The sequence below is a fragment of the Anser anser genome (assembly GCF_964211835.1).
Source record: "Anser anser genome assembly, chromosome: 11".
Taxonomy (NCBI): Eukaryota; Metazoa; Chordata; class Aves; order Anseriformes; family Anatidae; genus Anser; species Anser anser.
Genome location: NC_139732.1, coordinates 21,180,604 through 21,199,904, shown reverse-complemented (window position 1 = coordinate 21,199,904; position 19,301 = coordinate 21,180,604). Strand labels below are relative to the sequence as shown.

General features: G+C 43.3%; 1 long non-coding RNA gene across 1 annotated transcript in view; it reads right to left on the bottom strand.

Moving 5' to 3' along the window:
* Positions 1–14,574, bottom strand: part of LOC310905492 — a 34,672-nt gene extending 20,098 nt beyond the window's left edge. The window contains exon 1 of the long non-coding RNA XR_014589064.1: positions 14,529–14,574. This is a non-coding gene — a long non-coding RNA (uncharacterized lncRNA). The remainder of the gene's footprint in view (positions 1–14,528) is intronic.
* Between the last annotated feature and the right edge of the window lie 4,727 nt (positions 14,575–19,301).

The following is a 19,301-nucleotide window of genomic DNA, read 5'->3' as shown; positions in this document are numbered from 1 at the left end:
AGAAAACAGACGTACATGAGCCAAACCCAGGACTAGGTGGAAGCCTGCACAGTGACCAGTTGCTCTGCACCTGGCTCAGGGGCTTGGGGATTTCGTGCATGGTGCTGTGAGGTTTTATGGGCACTCCATCTATCATTGCATTGAGGAAAAAAAAAAAAAAAAAAAGAAAATCCCAGCAAAAATGAATAAAGTCAGGATTTTTATGGGCCTAAGAGGAGCTAACCTGGAAACATCGCTGGCACAAATAGAGTTGTTCAGCAGACAATAGCACTCTGATATTGCCATAAGTTTGTTTACCCAAACGTGGCCATCCTCATTGTTAATTCCCCACCCTCCTCATCCCCAGCGCCGTGAGCATCCCCACCTCCCTCCCGCTGGTGGAACGCAAGCATGGCTGTGATTGTCATGCTGACAGCTTTATTGCCTGCCTGACCTTGCTATTTTTAAAGAAACAGGTTATCTCAGTGATGTAAACAGGTCTTCCTCATTCAGTTATGTCATCCCCATAGCAGGGAGCTGGAACCTTCACTCCTCACTCACTTGTACTGTCTAGTCAGCTGTTTCAGCTGCCTCACAGTTTATGGTGTACTGAAAACTGCCTAGAATGATACAGGGATTTTTTTTTTTCCCAAGTCATCAGAAAATACAGCTTTAGCTCTCTTCTTCAAACCTGTTTTACCTGAGTTGTTAAGAAACACTAAACTAGCCAGATCCTCAGAGCCAAAACTTAAAAGAACATGAGTGCATCCTCGCTGGAGGATGAGGAGAGCTGGTTACAGGAGATGCTGGGTTGAGCAGGGATCAGATAAACGTGGACTCGAATTGGAAGTGAGAATGTACAAGCTTAAGCTTTGAATCATGAATGATTCTCCAGAAGGAGAAATGCAATAAGAATGTGAATGCCAAAAATGACATTTTAAAAAATGTCATTGCCTTCTTGATTTGAAGGTGCTCACTTCAAAAGGAAAATGGATAGAATGGCCAGGCCCTCAGCTAGGGAAAATGATTTATTTCAAATAGATAAGTGATACAGATTTATTAAAGACTTAGTGTCTAGATTACTTTTCTGAGGAAGAGATAGTCATAGTTTCAGAAAAGGTTAGAAGTTTGGGTTAATTTAGAAAAGCACTTAATGGTTTAGTAACCATTTATCCAAGGGTCACTGTATGTAAGCTATTACCCAGAAGGATATGAGTAAAATGGAAAATGTCACAATCTTTCTCCAATTCTAAAATTCTTCCCTCCAGTCCTATTTCCAAAACCAAAGAAGCACCCACAGCAAAGGTTATACTAGTTCTGTCAGGAGGCCTTTCTCTAATTCCCATGAAATGTGTACATCTTTTTCAATCTAAGCTGGCATGAGGAAATGAAAGAAAAAATAAAATCAAATTCTTCTTGGATTAATGCAGTCCAAACATGGCCAAAAGTATCTAAGCTGCTCAAGATCATTTTACCAGACTCTATTCCTGTTGACCCCAGTATCAAGTAGGTTGTGAGACACTATCATAAAACTGCCTGGAAGGTTTCATTGGGACCTCTGAGCCTTCAGGCAAACCTTCAGGGACATGCATTAAAAAAAGTGGTGTCCTCTACTACTCTGCTACTGCTTAGCCTCTGGGAATGGGAAGAGGTGCTTATGGGTCAGTAAACACTTACATTCCCTCTAGAGGTGATGGGGATAGGTGCATCAGAAGGCATCCAGCAAGTAGCCAGTGGGTGTAAGCTATGCAATGATGCTGTTCCCATAACATCATAGCAAGAAGTGGGTTGGAATGAAAACGTAATTCAGTTTCCCACCACTTACCCTCCTATTTCAAAGGAGTTCATTACTGCAGATAAGCAAATTCAAAATGATGTCATGAATCCCACAGGACACTGCAATACATTGCCATTTGTCCAGCCAGAGTACAACTCTTATTAGTATGACATAACACAGTAGTTAGGACTCAATAGAAAAAACAAAGCTGGAATTTAATAAAAAAATACTTATAGCTTTTAACTTGTTGCCCTTAACATGCAGAGCTACTGTAAGTGAGTGCCTTAACATGAAAACTCTGAAGACCAAAGAATTAAAGTAAATGCAATCAGCAGATTACTAAATACCAATGGGAAATTTAGAGCTATAGAGTAAAATCCCAAAGCATTAAAGGATTTAGCACTTGGCATTGATGAGAAGCAAATCTTTGGATTTCCATTTCTATCCTTAATTAGTAACTGAGGTTTATTTTAGTCTAAACTAAGTCACAAAAGATAACACACCCTAAAAGAAAATAGAAAGCAGGGCAATAATCTTTATAAAATATCTTATTAAAAAAATAATAAGGAAAAAGAATAGTTTCTAATGGAAAATTAATTTCCAGCACTTCCATTTCCTTTTGTTTTCTTGTCTTCCCACCCATACTCAACTCTTTTCTAATAACATTCATCTCTTTGCTAGAAAGGTTACTGAGGGTGGTAACAAAGATAGCATTTTAAATCCAAAAGGGAGGCTCCCTTTTAAAAGGGACATTTTAGGAGTGTTCTTGTTCCTTCACAGCTTGGTTTTTGAAAGTTTGCTGTCTCCCTGCCCAGTTCCCAGGGCTCTGCGCTGGAAGTAGGACCTAAAATGGTTGATCCATGCTTCTAGATGGCTTCAGCTCTGAAAAATACAGCTGTGTTAAATGGGGTATTTTTTATATAGGCAGTTTGGGACAGAGGAAAGATAAAGCCCTTCTGGTTAATCAGGAGATCCGTAGCCTGGTTCGCCTATGTCCCCACCGGCAGTCTGGCCAGGCTGGAGTGTGCCCAGATGCTGAGATACACCAGGGATTTGGTGTCTGATTTCCTGGACTGCGATACAGACTCCCAGTACGAATGCTCCAGCGTTTTGAGCACTGTTTTTGATGTGGCTTCAAGTAAAGCTGCAAAACATAGGCAGCTTGCTTTAGAGCAGGGAGAAAAAAGAATACCCTGTGATGACTAAGTAATGCACTAAGAGAGAAACAAGATGTTTAAAGTGTAGAAATGGACTCATGGATTTGCAAATTCAAGAGCCCATAACTAAAATTTGAGGAAATATCTAATGAAGATTGGAGTCCCAAACAACCAGGTGCTTCAGCAACAAAGAAGCTGAAGTATAACCTCCCTGCTTGTTAATCCCACTCTGCTTTTCTCCCTTCCCCAGTGAACCCAGAAATACACTTGGTCCCTATAAGAGTGCACCCCAGATTGAGCTATGTGTTGTTGCTGGGCTGAGGATGAAAAATGATGCCCAAACATGATGGAGCAATGAAAGGGTGGCATGCTGGTGGGGCTAAAACAGGGAAAGTAAACCCATTTAAGGAGAAAGATTTATAAAGACTCCCTTTCAATGTAGGTATCTGCTCAGTGTATGCCTGAGTTATCAAGACAAAGAACAACACAGTAGGACATCAAGACGTGTCCACATTTCTTGTTTCTTTGTCTTCCACAGTCAGAGAAAAGCAGGAGATGGGAATGGAAGGGACTTCTTGAACCACCTGAAATACTTCCTTCTATGGTAGGTACTAGGTCAAATAATTCCCATCATAATGTCACTAAACTTACTTATTAGAAAAAAAAAAAAAAATTCAATTATTTGCCCTGACTTTACCTACTGCAGTGACTCCAAAGCCTCATTTCAACATCTGCTGATTTCTACCCACCTGTGGAGACTGTGTTAAGAAAGATGATAGGGACATGTGGGAATCTTAGATAAAAGGATTAAATACATGCAGCGCAAAAGCCAAGGTCAGCAAGCTTTGTCCAAGAGTTAAAATACTCATAACAGGCTCATATGTGCAACAACATAACCTCTCGATTTAGCTTTAACCTCTTGGTTTACCTTGGGATGCATCACACAAAATGCCATTGGGGTCGCTTCTGTGCTAAGCCCAATAGATAAAAGATCATCCCTTGCATGAACCCAGCCCAGAACTACACTTTCTGACTTCTTACCATGGTCCTAAGTTTTCTGGAGCTCCAAAAGGACCACAGAGTAACTACAGTCCTAGTTTTGAGTCCCTTTGTCTGCATTTGGAGACTGAAATGAGACTACATGCTCTCTCCTGCCCATGTCCTCCTTTCTGTCTCCTGTTCCTCTCTACAGTCCCTAATGATATGAAAGAAGGAGCAAAACTGGCTCTACCTGAGAAGTTACCTCCTTGACCCAGGGCTGAGACACAGTTCAAGCATTATTTCAAAAGATCTTGCCTAAATTTCAACTCTACCTTGCAAAGCAGACCATAAATTCCCCTCTGCTTCCCTGATTCACCCATATAACAGCGTGGCTGGGCTGAGCTCACCCAAACAAATGAAAAGACACTCAGTAGTGTCTGTAGGCAAAAACTGGGCTGATGTCTTGCATTTGTTAGTCACCGAGGAGTGAGCAGTCACGTGCGGTGTTCTGTACCATCAAAGGGCTCTTGGGATCGGCAGAGTCCGAGGTTGAGATCTTCAGAGCTGTCCCTCCAGCAGCACAGGTACACATTGCTTCACAGTCAGGGTTCAGAGCCTAATCCAGCCCCAGCATCAAACAGGTCCTCTAAGCTCATAAATCATCTCATGAGTAAAACTGCATTAAGTACAGCAACCCCAGAAGTTTCAAATTCTCTATCTAGGCCTCAAAAATTATTGTATGGCTTAAAAAAGATAAACTAAGAAACAATCTACTTTGAATTAATTTTATTTGTTTTGTACCTTCCAGTTCCCTCAAGTTGAAAACTAGATACGTGGTGTACATTTTCAAAGTTTCCATTACAGCCTAAAAGAATTAGAAATATGCATCTAAAAATGGACACTGGGTATGATCATATCATTGTAGGAGCTGAGTCCTTAAGACAAATCATCAAATACCATGCAAACTAAAATCACAAGCTCCCTTTTGACCAGTTCTTTGACAAAAATGAACCAAACAATAAAGCCAAACCACAACCTGTTTGATGCACTACTTAAAAAGCAGTGAGATTTCAATTATGATTGCCCACTGAATCTTTATATTTGAGGTGAATCTTGGTGCGTTCAGTCTGGGGCTTTGATGGGTATCTGCCCAACTGAGTCAGGCAGCTCTCTTTATCTCCGTGCTCGAGCCACTCCTGGTCTTGAATGTGTTTTGTTCTTGTGACACTTCTGCTATTGCCAGGAGGAAAATGGCCATGGGGGACTGTGACGGAAGATCGTGGCAGAGCCATGAACTGGGACTCCATTTTATAGGGTGCCCTGTGCTAGCTCAGAGAACAGAAAAAGCAACTCCCTCACTTTTTTTTAAATTTGTTAAAATAACATCTCCATATTCCCAGGGGCAAATGTCAGGAATAATTGCATGCAAATTGCACTGGTTTCATGCTAACGCACCCACTGCCACCCAAGGGCTCCTGAAGGGTTAATATCGAGGGCTCACCAGAGTTCAGTTAATTTACAACTGGAGACCTTTATCATCTCACACTGACATTGAGGGCTCACATTTCGCACTTAATTACTTGTTCAGCAATCACGCCTGGAAGAGATAGATGTGTTTCTGTGTTTAGCCCATGCAGCTGTGAATTGTTTATTTACTTATCGTCAGGCCGGGAATGGCTGTAATTTAAAGGTTCAGATCTCTGCTACCCTGAGCGGTGCAGGTCTTCCTTTAAACACTTCCATATTGCAGTGGTAGAATTTTGCTGGAAATGCCCATCTTCTCCTCCTGTTCCGGGTAATGGGCCAGCAGGTGTTATTGGTTATCGGCGACTGTGATTATTTACACCAAACAATCGCTGCCAAGTTCACAATCATAACGAAGATCCACAGAGATAACTTTAGAAAGGTAAAAAGCGGGCCAAGGAGATGAAGCGAGATGAATTCCAGTAACTCAGCTTCTGGGTAATGACTCGATTCCTATCTCGGCACTGGAGGAGCTGAATCACAGCAGCTTCAAACAGTGGCTCACAGCAATTCATAGGCCAAATGGTGCAATTACAATTTAAGCTGTCAAATGGTGACCAGATGGTTTTATCTTTCACACCAGAGGCCTAAGAAGTTGGTAGGTGTGACCTTTCCACATACCCATCCACCTGCACGGTGCATGAGGTCTGCGAAAACCCACACTCCCATTACGCCCAGCCATGTGCACTGACGCCCATCCTTGGTTTTCTTAATTTTTGAGTGAAGCTGTGAAAAATAGTGTAAATGTAAAAATGATGTAAATAGCATCAATGTTATAGGGTTCTCGGGCTGCACCATCCTCCAATGCCAAGCCAGCAGCCACTGGCAATGTCTGTGGATGTGCCAGCTCAGGGAATTAAAATTTCTGTGCCTTGCTTCACAGTGGGAACCAGGACGCTTGGAGGAAAGTATTTCCTCTAAATATTTGGCATTTCAAAGCTGGGCAGTTGCAGCACAGACACTAGACACTGACATCCATCCAGAGCTGGGTGTAGCTGCTGTGTGAACGGGGGCAGTGCACAGCTGTGCTGGGCAGGGCAGTTTCACATCTGTCTTAATGCACGTTGATACAGAAAGTTTCTGGAGTGCAAAGAAGGGGTGATGCCCCCTGTTATTCCCTTGGGTAATACAGACCTCCCATCTACCAATGAAAGAAATAATTGTGCAAGATGAGAGAATCTTAATTCAACATCTGGCTGACAAAATATGTCTCAGAAGAAAAACCAGTGAAACTCCCTTCCAAAAGGGGTATCCAAACCCTTGTGTCCCCCTGGGCACTGCCAGTTCACGGTAAGCAGAGCTGCAAGGTGAGAATGCCATGTTGTAGCTGTCTGTGTGATGTGTGTGATGGAGGAAGAGTCATTGGAGCAAGCATGCTGGACACATCATGCAGAAAAAAGTCTGATCGAGGGTGTCTGGTTCCTGCAGAGTCATCTTGGACAAACCCCAGTCAGATTTCCCAGCAGGGACCAGCTCCTGAAGTTGGGTGCTTTCTGGGGAGAACACCCTCATAACCTGTCCTGGTGCCAAAACTACCTGGAAAACCCAGTCTGGTACCACACCCATCGTCTCCCTGGGAAAGCAGATGGCTCTGCAGCAGGTCGCAGATTACAGCAATGTTAAATACAAGGAATTTGGGTTTGATGTTAACCCCAGTGAGTTCTGCCCATGGGCAGGTGGAAGGGCTGATACATGCTTTCAGCAACAGAGTTTTTGCCTGAAAACTCCTGCAAGAAGCCAACTGCTTTTCATTTAAAGAAAAGGCTTTCCTGTCCCACATTCCTATGAGAAACACGCATTTCTCCCAGTCCCAAGGTTTTTTCTATCTCACAGATGGGGAGAAGTGGATGCAGACTGACAGTGAGCATAGAAAAGAAAGCTAATGCAAGGAGTTGTTGTTTCCTAATATTTTTTCTATTATCATCACCAGTGTTGCTGTAACAAATTTCTGAGCTCAGAAGAGAGACCATCTTAAAACAGTTTAATAATGATATGTAACAAATAACAGATCAGAACTTTCTGTGTTTGAAGAAGCGTAAGACATATTATTGGGCACACATGAAAAGAATGCAAATAACTCCAAGGTGATTTGAATCTTCTCAGTAACATAAATGCAATCTTATGTGTCACTTCAGTAAAGCCAAAGAAATCAGAAAAGAATTTAGACAGGTATAATTGAATTACACAAAATCCTGGAATTTGATGAGAGATAAAGTTACCACTAATTCTCTTAAAAAAAAAAAAAAAAAAAGGAAAAAAAAAAAGAAAGAAAGAAAAAGAAAAAGAAAAAAAGAAGATGATGAAATTAAAATGTCAAAAGAGCAGTGATCTGCTTAACTGAACATTGCGTTTTTGGGTGCGTCCATGGTTGTGTTGTCAGTGCATCTGTGCATGCACTGAAGGGAAAACACTGCGAAGTGGCAAACCTCAAAACGTAACTTTCACAAAGGACTGAAATTAGCAGCTCAAAAATGCTGCAGGATTTACAAAACACCATTGTAAAGCATAAATAATTACAAGTAAATACTGAGCCAGCAACAGGCTGAAGCTTAACAGAAGATTCAAGGCGAAGAAAAAGTGATTTACAGAAGGAATGATTTCAGTATCTGGGTGAGTCAAAGGGAGCTGCTTCCTCAGACTTTCCTTTAAAGCCCCGTATGTTCGAGCACGCTGATGCTGGGGCTGAGCAGAGCTGCATGGGCTGGATTGGTGCAGGTAGCATGAGCAAACTGGACCCAGTCTGGTCTTGGGGCAGCCACCTACCCCTGGCACAGGGAACAGAGAGAAATACTTGCTTCTTGCAGTATATTCCTTTTTTAACCCTCTCTTTTTGATTTTTGGTTCTCCTGACTCCAGTCCCATCATTAGTGGCAGCACGGACATTTGGGGTTGCAGCCGCAGCTGAGGTAAATGGGGAATTACCTAAGGAACTATTACAAGGACAGGCACAGTGGGGATGCAGTGAGTACCCCTTCTGCTTCTGCTTTTGCTTTGTGTGTCCCACATTTCACAGCAGCAAAATGCTTGTTGAGATCTTGAGGCAAGCTGAGGAGGTGAGGTGGGCTGCGATGGATGTACCAGGATCCTGTGATAGGATGCTGGGTGCATAAAGTACAGGGAGAGAGTGAGGACATTGCCATCACACCTGTATTACTTTTGTTGTCTGTCCGTGTGTCGTCCCCCCCGCCCCGTCCCAGCATTCACTATTGCAATCGACTGGTTTGGTAATAATATCGTTCTCAAACACATTTTGCTGCTCTCTTGTAGAGAAGCATCAGAGAAGATGCAGAGACTTCTGCAGGCAATGCCCCTTCAGCTCTGGGGCCAGAGGACTGGGGGCTATAGCCCCTGAGAGTTGCTCATCACCGCCCCATGTTTCAAAGAGATTTTATCTGCCTGGCACAGAAGATTTCCCAAAACGTTTTTATTAAGAGCAGCTTTTGATGCCAGCAATGAATATTACTATATTACTGAGAGGAATCAAAAGCTAAAGTGCCTGCGTGTACAGTTAATCTATCCAAACAGAAAATGTTTCTTAAAAAATTACTGCACTATTTTTATAACAAACCTCAGCCAAACTCAAAACTGAATAAATAGAATATGTTCTTTTAAAACTAATTTATTTTCTTAATCACGGGCAAAAATACTTTCTTTGCTTTCATTCATCAGCTAATACTTCCCCCCCATATTGGTGCCGGCTGCACAGGGAGCCCGGAGATTTGCCGCTGATGGTATTTCTGCTTCGGGGGCATTCACATTGAAACACATCTCAGGGCTGGTGGGAAGGCGGATTTGAGCACATTAAGGTAGCATCATGGCCAGTCTGGTTTGTGTCTCTTTTTTATAGAACCGTGAATACAGCAAAAATATGCCTCAAAGGGACCAGCAGGGATGGGAAAGGCAGCCACCCTAGCGCCCTGATCTGGCAGGAGCCTAGATTGAGGAAAAGACATATGTGTTTCTGTAGGATTGTGCAAGGGCATCTATTTCTACTCATATGCTCTGAATGCAAGAATACAGAGCTGCCATCGTCATGTTATTAAAACCTGGCCTGTGTTGGTTGTTACTACTATGGTGTAATTTCCATTAGGGTAGTTCATAGCAGAGTTTGGCCCTTCCATGGTTTTTTTTGTTTGTTTGTTTTTGTTTTGTTTTTGTTTTGCTTTTAATTATTATTACTATTTTATTTTAACTAGAAGGACTGTGTAGAATTTTACTTCTGGAGTTTTTAAGCAGTTATTTAGGTTTGCATCGTTGCCCAAGACCGCAATATGAACCTCTCAAGCCTCATCCCACGATCTTTTTCCTCCCCTGAACACCGCACACACTCGATTCTCTCATTAAGAGGAATCTAACCAAACAGTTTACAGTGTGCAAGTACCCTAAAGTGAGGTTAAAAATTACTGGAGGAGACAACATATGAATAGGCAAGCGAGGTAACCTGACCCCTGGGAGCTTGCACGTCCCCTTTCTGTTTGTTTGTTTGTTCTGCTGAACTTTCCAGGAGTTTCAGCTGCAATCAAAACCGGGGCCATATCATGCTAGACAAAGATGCAAAAATGCTTTAATGCGTATCAACACGTTAACTATTTCTGTAGGTATTTTCTAGGAGCGGATGGTTCTACCAGCTAACTGTCATAGGAAAATGCATTTAAAATTCTGCCATAGGATTTTGCTTTATGAAAGAGAAATTGTGTTTGGGTGCCATGCCATTCCCCCAGTATTTGCACACTGCTTATTCTGCTGCCCTGCTAAAGGTCAGAAGCAGGTAATGTGTGTTGAAATTTCCACCGACCAGGGGCAAGCGCTAAGGCTGTTGACTTTGATATCAGCTTTCTTCCACCCGGGGGAAAAAAAATCACTCCAGCTCCTCATTGATTTTTCATGGAAATTCACCAATTTCTCCTAGCTTAAGATCTGCTCTCTGATTTCTCCCTGATTATCATATCCCTCTGCTCCCAAAATGAAGTCCTGCTTTGTCTCAGTTCAGTGTGGTGATAGCATTATTCCCACACTGAGTGCAGGGCAAAAACTCCAGTTTGCTAGAACAATGTCTTTGTGATGAGTGACAGAGTCTACTTATGAAAAAAAAAAAGAAAGAAAGAAAGAAGGGGAGGGGGGAATATATAATTTTTTTTAAAAAAAATCAAGAAAATGCACTTTCAGAAAAAGGGGGGAAAAAAGAAAAAACAGTTTAGCAAAACTTGAAAAGTGACTCTATCAGCCGCCATGCAATGTGACTGTGCCTTTGTGCAGAACATGCTAATAAGCTCAGTGTTAGAGAATTAACCGCTGTTATGACTTTAAATTCTCCTTTTGGAAGTCACACTTCACTCCGGTTTTGTTTGTTTTGTTTTAGCCGACTGTCGCTCTCTTCCTTGGCTGCAGCCCTCCTGGGGTTAGCTGAAGATTGATACAGGGGAAAAAACTGGTTTGCATTTCTGCAACTGTAGATAACACAACATGAATTGCTGGAATGAGCCATGTAACATTATGGTCTCCCCTGGAATCTGCAAGGGGCAAAAATGACCTTTAAACAAACAAAATCTTGGTCATCAATATGCTTAATCGGCACAGAACTGGATTATCGTGATCCCACTGGGCTCTGGAGAACCAGAGCCACTTTTCTTCAGCTACACCGATATAGATGTTGGTATTAATTCACCCCCTTGGGCTCTTGTAAAAGTTTAGAGGGAAAGAATTCAAAACACACATTTAAAAATATATCTGAGATATGAACGCTCAATTTGTTATTGCTGGAGTCTAGAAACCCAAGGTATTCGAATGAAACTTTTGTTCATTTTCATTGACTCACATATTCAAAAAATTGTTTTTTAATTATGAAAAAAAAGGAAAAAAAAAAAAAGGAAACTTTGGTTGTCAAAATACCAAAATACCAGGAATATATCCTCACATGAGGAGTACAAGCAAGCAGCATGGGTAATTAAGGAAGTCCAACAAAACAGATGGTTAAAATTTGCTCAGATAATTAATTTGGTGAAAGTATGGCACAGTAAAGAAAACAAAAGTGATAAACTATTTATTTGCACTATGAGAAAATTTTGTATGCTAAATAAAAACAATTTTTCTAGATAAAAGAAATCCAAATGCTTTCAGATCTATTTAGCCATAAGCATGAGTAGATATTTCATCATCTATATAGCAAGCTAATGTTTCCAATACAGCTTAGTGGTCAAAACTTGGACAAAATATACCTTTCATTCTTTGTTTGTGAATTGGGATGCTTTAAAGCCATTTAGGGAAACTCCTTAAAATAGAGCAGTTTGATGTTTAAAGGCATATATAGCTCTTTAGAACATTTTTCTCAAATTAGAATAAATGTGAAGTCTGCCCTTTAAATTAAATGACAGCAAGAAGTCAGGAAAAAAAAAAAAAAAAACACAAAACAAACAATAGCAAACAGTTTGAGATTGATCCTGCTCTTGCTAACCTCATTGTAAATAAGGGACTGGCTCTAATTTAGATAATGAAATTTCACCAGTGTAAATTAAATTAAGTTAATTATTTTATGATTAAATCTGTTTCTCTCTTTGCAAACAAAAAGATTTTTTTTTAACGTTTTAAAGATTTTTTTTCCAAATTAAAAAAAAATTCTGGCTTGCATTGTAAAAGCAAAATTCCCACAGACAGAATATTACTGCGAGCAGAAAAATATTTTTCTTAATTGGTTTACATGTAATTCTTTTTTCTGTTTTAAAATTATTTTTCCTATTAAAAATTACATCTTCTGTCTCTCAGGTCAAAAACGATTTCGAAACCCTTTTTTGTTTTTTTTTTTTTCTTTTATTGTCCTCATGTCTTTGAGCAGCATACAACATACCCACAATTTGTAACTGCCTGAGTTTATTTGCCAATGTGTGCAGCTACCTCTCAAGATAAGGGCTGAATTATCAGGTGTTTGAACCTTTGCAAAACAGGAAAGGATAGTGTGTAATCTGTTACATATTATGCTTGATTGTTAAGTTTTTAAAGTGCTCTAGAGTAGCTAGTTATTATTTTAATAATTTTAATAACATAAAAACTAGATGCAATGTGCACTGTTTAGGGCAAGCAGGTACTAATTTTCTTTCTTGTTACAGAAACCTACCCAATAAAATTATTGTACTGTGTAGATAAAGCAAATTGTACTATAAGTATATAACAAGTGTTGAAAAGATAAATACGCTTTCAATTGCAATGCAAATACATGCCCCGGCAGTAGAAGTTGACCAGTCCCCGAGTGCACGAAGCCGCTTTCTCCCTTTTGCACTGCAAAAGTAGCAATGCCATCTAATGGAGAGACCCCGCACCTCTCTCAAGCCAAGCAGGCATTTCCCTGATAGCAATCTTTGCTTAGATTTAACAGCTTTTAAAAAGATTTACAAAGCAATAGTTTCAATGGAAGAATAACAAAATCCTGTAGCAAAGGCTGGACAAATATTTTGATTTCCTTGCTAGATGTCAACACTCGAAATGAGTACCGTTGTCTCAACCCATCCCTGTCTCACAGACAGATGCACGTGGCCCCTAAAGTACGAGCCGTGGTTTTATACGGGGTGCTCGCCTGGTGTGCTAGCTTAGATTTATTATCTTCGCAGAAATCCCCCATTCCTGGTAGGCAGAAAACTTGGAGACGTGACCCGCTTTGCAGAGCGATGTGAAAAGACGCTGAGCTGCATTGACCCCTGCTCCCCGACATGTGGCCGTGACATGCTCGCGTGTCCCCGGGCGTGCACAGGCACACGCATGCCCCCACGCTCGCCCTCCTGCATGGCCATCCACAGGGAGCTGCCCATGGAGAGACCCAGGCTGGAGCGCAGAGATGGGGTAAATATGCCCTTCATGAATTTTATCTGCTTTTTGTAGCATTACAAAAGTCTCTGCATGTCTGCACCTTCCCAGGAATACCTTTATGGGCATGATTGTGGGCAGGTAAGGCATCAGTGAGGACAGGCGTGTGCGTGGATGCTTACACACGCGTCTGTAGGTACAGTGGGCACGTTGGGTACAGATCAGATCCCACTCAGCTACCTAAATCCTGGGGAATCTCTTCCTAATTTGACCAAATTATGCTGCATTTTCACCAGTGCACTAAATAAGAGTTTGACCAACTTTTAGAGCTGATTCCCCAACCAGGCCCTAATCTGAAGCTGACTTAAGATTTCCACCCTAGTTAAACACCATTGTATGCAGGACTATCAGAAAGCAGTTTGGATTTTGCTCCCCCCTTTCCTCCTTGCAGCTGAACAAAGCACCATTCTCTCTGGCTCGTATATATTTTCCTTCACGCTGTACCCAGGATTTTCCTCTAATTTATTTCTGTAGGGCCTGATCCAAAGCTCCCGCTGATTTCAGGAGGTTTGGGATAGGGCCCTGCGCGTCTTCAGCTCCTGACCTGCTGCAGACGTTTCTGAAGTCAGTGCTGATCTGAATGATAAACATCAGTCCACAGAAAGCAGTTTAGAAAGGGGAGAAAAAAAAGACAGTCATTTACTATAAAGTGTGCTGTGCTTATTCCAAGATTAGTACCCCCACACCTCTTTCAAGCATATTCTGGTATGGTAAGGTTAGGAGTAAAAATCAACTATTGAAAATATGATTTTAAAAACAACGGGATTATAGGTAGCAGTAAAAGCCAGTAGAGCCAAGAAAAGCGCTGCAAAGAGTAGCTTTGCTACTCTCTCTAAAAAAAAAAAGAAAAAAATTGAAGCAATAATAAAATAAACTCAGACAAGCCCAACAACAAAAACCCGAAGCAAATAGAAGAGAGCAGAACAGATTTCTGTGTTTACTTTTTTTTTCTGTAGCTGGATCCCTTGCAGTAGCCGCCAGAACTGAAAGGATAGGACGCGAAATGGGAAATAAAAGACGGGAAAAAGGAAAAAAAAAAAAAAAAAGCCAACACGTTTTTGAAAAGCGCTCGGAGGCGAAGGGAGCTGGCGGAGCAGGCTGAGCAGCAGCAGTGCCGCTGCCCCTGCCCGGGGCTCCCCGATCCCGGAGCTCTGCAAGCGGGGAAGGGGCTGGTGCAAGCCCCGGGCTCGGAGGGGAGGAAGAGGAAGAGGAGGAGGGTTTCGGGACGGGGAGAGGGAAGAGAAAAGTCCAGTACATACAGCTCGATGCGTCCACCAGCCCCCAGCCTCCGCTTCTCTCTCTCTCCCTCTTAAGTCAAAAAGGAAATGCGGTTCTTTTTTTTTTTTTTTTTTTTTTCAGAATCAGAAAATGAACCATCAGGAAGTTGGCAAAATCTCTAACTAAACAATCAATCGAGGAAATGCAACAAATTCGAGCGGGCCGGCAGCTTGCGCAGGGAGGGGAGCGAGGGCAGGCAAGAGGCGCGCAGCCCCGCGCAGCCCCGCGCAGCGCAACGCGCCCCGGCTCCCTTCTCACCCTTCTCGCTGCCGCTTTTTGCTTTCTTGTTTTGCATTTTTTTTTCTTTTAACCCCACGGAAAAAAAGCCCCAGCAGCCCCGCGGGGCAGAGGCAGCATCTCCACCTCCCGCACTTTGCACAACGTCGAGCGTTAGCAAGGAGAAAAGTTTTTATTATTATTATTAATTATTTTTGCACAGCTATCGCCCCTGCTTTTCCCGAGTTTTCCACAATTCTCCCTGTCTTCCCCCCTTTTCTTCCCGCTTCGAAACGACGGTCCCTGCGTGCTGATAAGGACCGAAAGGCTCCCCCCTCTCCTTGCGTAAAGCAAACAAATAAGGGCACAGATAAAAGCTACGTGAGCCAGCAGCGGGAAGCTCCGCCGGGCTGCGGGCTGGCGGCTTTAGGCTCCCGTCTGGCCAAAGGTACCGCAGCGAGTCCCTGCGAGGGACCTTCTCCGGAGGGGGGGGGCTCCTCCAGATGCTGCTGAAGGCGGCTGCGCCTCCCCCCCTGCCCAAAATCCTGCCGCCTCCCGGCGGGTGCGGGGCCGGGCTGGGGGAGCCCCGGGCTAGGGGAGCTGGCCTCCCCCAGAAATGCGGGACACGCTCCGGGGTCACTGCTAAAAGCAACACAACTCCGTATTTTTTAATAAAGAGCGTTCTCTTGCGAGCTGGCTGCCTTCCACCCACCCCACGGATGAGCTGGCTCTGTAAACACTGAATAGAAGATTAACACTGCTGTTATAACCTCATAGAGAGATCTGTGCCTTATGAAAGTTTTTTGCTGCTGCTGATCTATGGGCTTCATAATGGCCCTTTTGTTTTAAGGGTGACAACAGCCCCGAGCCCTGCCATCCTCAGCGCAGCCCCGGCCCCCGGCCCCGGCCCCGGCCCCTCGCCATCACTGTCCCTCCCCTGCCCGGGAGTCCCACAGCTCCGGGTGGCCCCCGCAGCAAAAGGAGCTGCTACAAAAATCCGGAGGAGTTGGTTTGTTTGGGTATTTATTATTTATTCATTTATCCATCCATCCATTCATCCATCCTCCTACCCATCCATCCTCCTACCCATCCATCCATCCATCCATCCATCCATCCATCCATCCATCCATCCATCCATCCATTTATCTATCTATCTATCTATCTATCTATCTATCTATCTATCATCTATCTACCCATTTATCTATCTATCCATCCGTTTATCCATTTTATGGGTGGTATCTTTCATTTGGCAGCCCAGAAGAGCTGGCACCAGCCACCCGAACCAGCTGCCCATCAGGTTTGCAGCAGTCCCCGGCCGGCTCCCCCTGAGCAGGGGTGGCTCGGGGGGGGGGTGGGGGTGGGGGGGTTGGGGGTGCAAAAGCAGCGCTAGCAGCGAGGTGGGGGTGCGGGGTGATTCCTTATGGAAGAGCAGCTCCAAGGCACTGCTCTGCAGCTCTGCTAGCTCAGCTCTGCTCCGGCAACGCATTTGTGAAAAAGCGGGGGAAAGCCAGCAATGACAAGTTCATTAGCCCAGGAATTACACAAACACCCCCCACCCGCAGTCCCGGGGGGGGGGGGGGGCTGCCTGTTTTTCTCTTTTGCCAAAATAGCACCAGGCTGGGAGAGAATGAATTGCAAATCTTGGGGGGAGAAGCCGAGGCAGAGCGGAGAGCCCGGGGCCGGGTGAGAGCCGAGCGCAGCCGGGACCCACCGCAGCCTCCCCCCATCCCTCACTGTCACCCTCCTGCGCACCGGGCTCAGCCCCCAGAAACTGCATGCAGTTAGCCAAAAGTAAGTTGAAATACGAGCAACCAGAAAAGAGAAAGGAAAAAGGAAAAAAAAAAAAAAAAAGGAAAGAAATAAAGAAAGAAAAAAAAAAGAAAAAAAAAGGAAAAAAGGGGAAAAAAAAGGAGGGGCAGGATAGTAGTTCTGCTTTTCTCCCCACGCCTTCGCACCCACCCCCTTGCAAACAAGACCTTTACATGGCAAAATGTTTCCTTTGGGAAGGACTTTCCCCCATATCGTTTTGCTCTCTCGAACCCCTTTGGTAAATCCTTGCTTTAATGCACGATAGTTTGTTGTTGTTATTTTTTGTTTTGTTTTTTCCCTTTTGCCGTTTCTGAGGAATACTGGAGTGAGCTCGCTTGAGGTAGATGATGATTCGGTTTGACTACAGTCCCTATGGCAGAGGAACTGGGGCACTGAAGAGAGATATAAAATTCGGAATAAAACAACAGACCGGGGTTGGAGAACCCGGAAAACCGTCAGACAAAACACACCGTAGTCAGAACGGGTTTTACCTTTATAAGACACTACAAATTGCTGCTATGGACACTTTGGAGATCTTTGAAATCCCTTCATTAGCTATTTGATGCATTTGACATTCGAGCTCATTGTACCCCCGAGACGCCCAAAACCCTGAAAAATCAAGTTTTATTAAGCCGATAAAAAGCACGCGCACAAAATTCAGGGGAAAAAAATCAAAAATCAAGAAAGGAAAAGAAAAAAAAAAAAAACAACTCTGACGAGTTTCTGGAGATTTTTCAAGGTTGGTTTAAATGTGGAGAGGCAAACTATTTATTTGTCCGAATAGGATTTTTTTTCACTTAAAAGATTAGTTTTATAGCGAAATCGTTTTTTAAAAGCAATCGAGCATTCATTTACATTTATAAATGACAAGCTGTCTTCGTTTCCATCTTTATGTTATTTTCCCTCTTCCTTGATCCCTGCATTATGCAATAACTCAGTCATTTTTATGAACAAAGGGGAAATATAATGAGAAACATTACAGCAGCGGTGTGCATTTGCAGCTCACTAGCAGAGAGCTTTGCATGTAATAGGGTTTGATTCCAGCCAAAACTAACGATCCTAACGTCTTACATGATGGGAAAGGACATATTTACAGTGTGGCCATTGTGAGCCGGGATGCTGGGACTTTTCTGTGTGAGAAGCATCACCTGGGCGGGGGTCCTGGTGCCGCAGCCCCCTTTTGGGGGCAGCATCCCTCCTCCGGCAGCATCGGGGAGAAGGGGTCGGGACGGTTCCCCCCCAGCTACCCTTTTCCCTCCTCCTTCCTACTCCGCATAGGGAAAAAAAAAGTTTTTTATTTTTTTTTTCCGCAAGGAAAATAATAATAATAATGAAAAAACAAGAGTAAGAAAATAATAATAATAAAGCCCCTTTGTGATCGCTTTGACCCGAGAAGTTTAAACAAGCTTCAGGCTCTCCCAAATGCGGCTGAAGCTGGGCTCGCCTCTGCCCCCCCCCCTCACGGGGCTCTTAATGCCCAGCGCACACGTTGCTCGCGTACAGCAGCTTTTGGCATCGGAAAAACATTTTTTCCCTTTTTTTCCTTTTTTTTTTTCTTTCTGTCAGCTCCCTCTGAAGTGCTTCTTTCCACCAAAAAGTGCCGTTTTAGGGTGGCAGGGCACGGCGTGCTCCCTGCCACAGATAACCGGGGCTGTTCTCACCGTGACTGAGGCACGAGTGCCATAAAACCCAGTAGCCATTAGCAACTGGTAAGTAAGTGTGCGGGCTGTAAAGCCAAGTGTAGTATCCTTTAGATAAGGGCTTATCTGCACAGGCATTAAACCCACACTTGCCTCTTTAGCATGGTGAGAGGCTGGGGGTGTCGACCCCTATAGGAAGCTATTTATCCAGTCCCTTTGGGACAGGAGGGTTTAAGCCACTCCCACCCAACTCGCCAGGAAAAAAAACTATTCCTTGTTTGTGTTTGGTGGGTTGTAACGCTGTGGATTAAAATCCTTTAAAGGCTTTGGGGTTACTGTTCGCCCACAAAACAAACAGAAGATTATTTGGTGGAGTGACATGGGTCTTAACATACAGTGTCTTTTCTGAAGTTCCTTCTCGAGAAAATTCATCGTTTGACCATACGTACAGGTTGCTGATAGAGCAAACTGTGTATATTTCAGGGTAAAATAAATAAGTAAATAAATAAAAATTAGGAGCTAATCCTGCCAGCTGTCACTGAGACTGGAGCACAGGATCAGGGCCACGTGGTCCAGCTGAGCACACTGCAAAACCAGCAGCAACACTCCCTTGGATCTGAGCATCCTCCGGATCAGGCCCAACAGGAGGACACGATAAGGAAGCAGCCTGGGAGAAATCTCCAAGCTGCCACCAGTGCACACAGCTTCTTCACATCCATTGTTTGGTCCATTCAGAAAGTAGCGTGCTGCCAGCTCAGTGGATTAAGAAGAATTAACAAGATTTGGGTCCTGATCCTATATCTTTCTCTTTAGCAGTTTTACTTACTTAGGGATGCTCTCATGCAGTATGGACTGCAGGGTACTGAAGAGCTCCAACACAGGGCTTTTCTTAATGCAACAACAGCAGTAAAAGCCAATCTAGGAGATCCGTAGAAAGATGTTATTTTTCCTAGCTCTTACATAAAACCTGTAAATTTCAAAGTTTTATACAAAGATTGGTAGCATTTATATTTGTAGTTAAAGGAAGTGAGGCATGAGGAAAAGAGATGTTTTTGTTATTGTTATTTTTTTTATTTTTTTTTTCCCCAA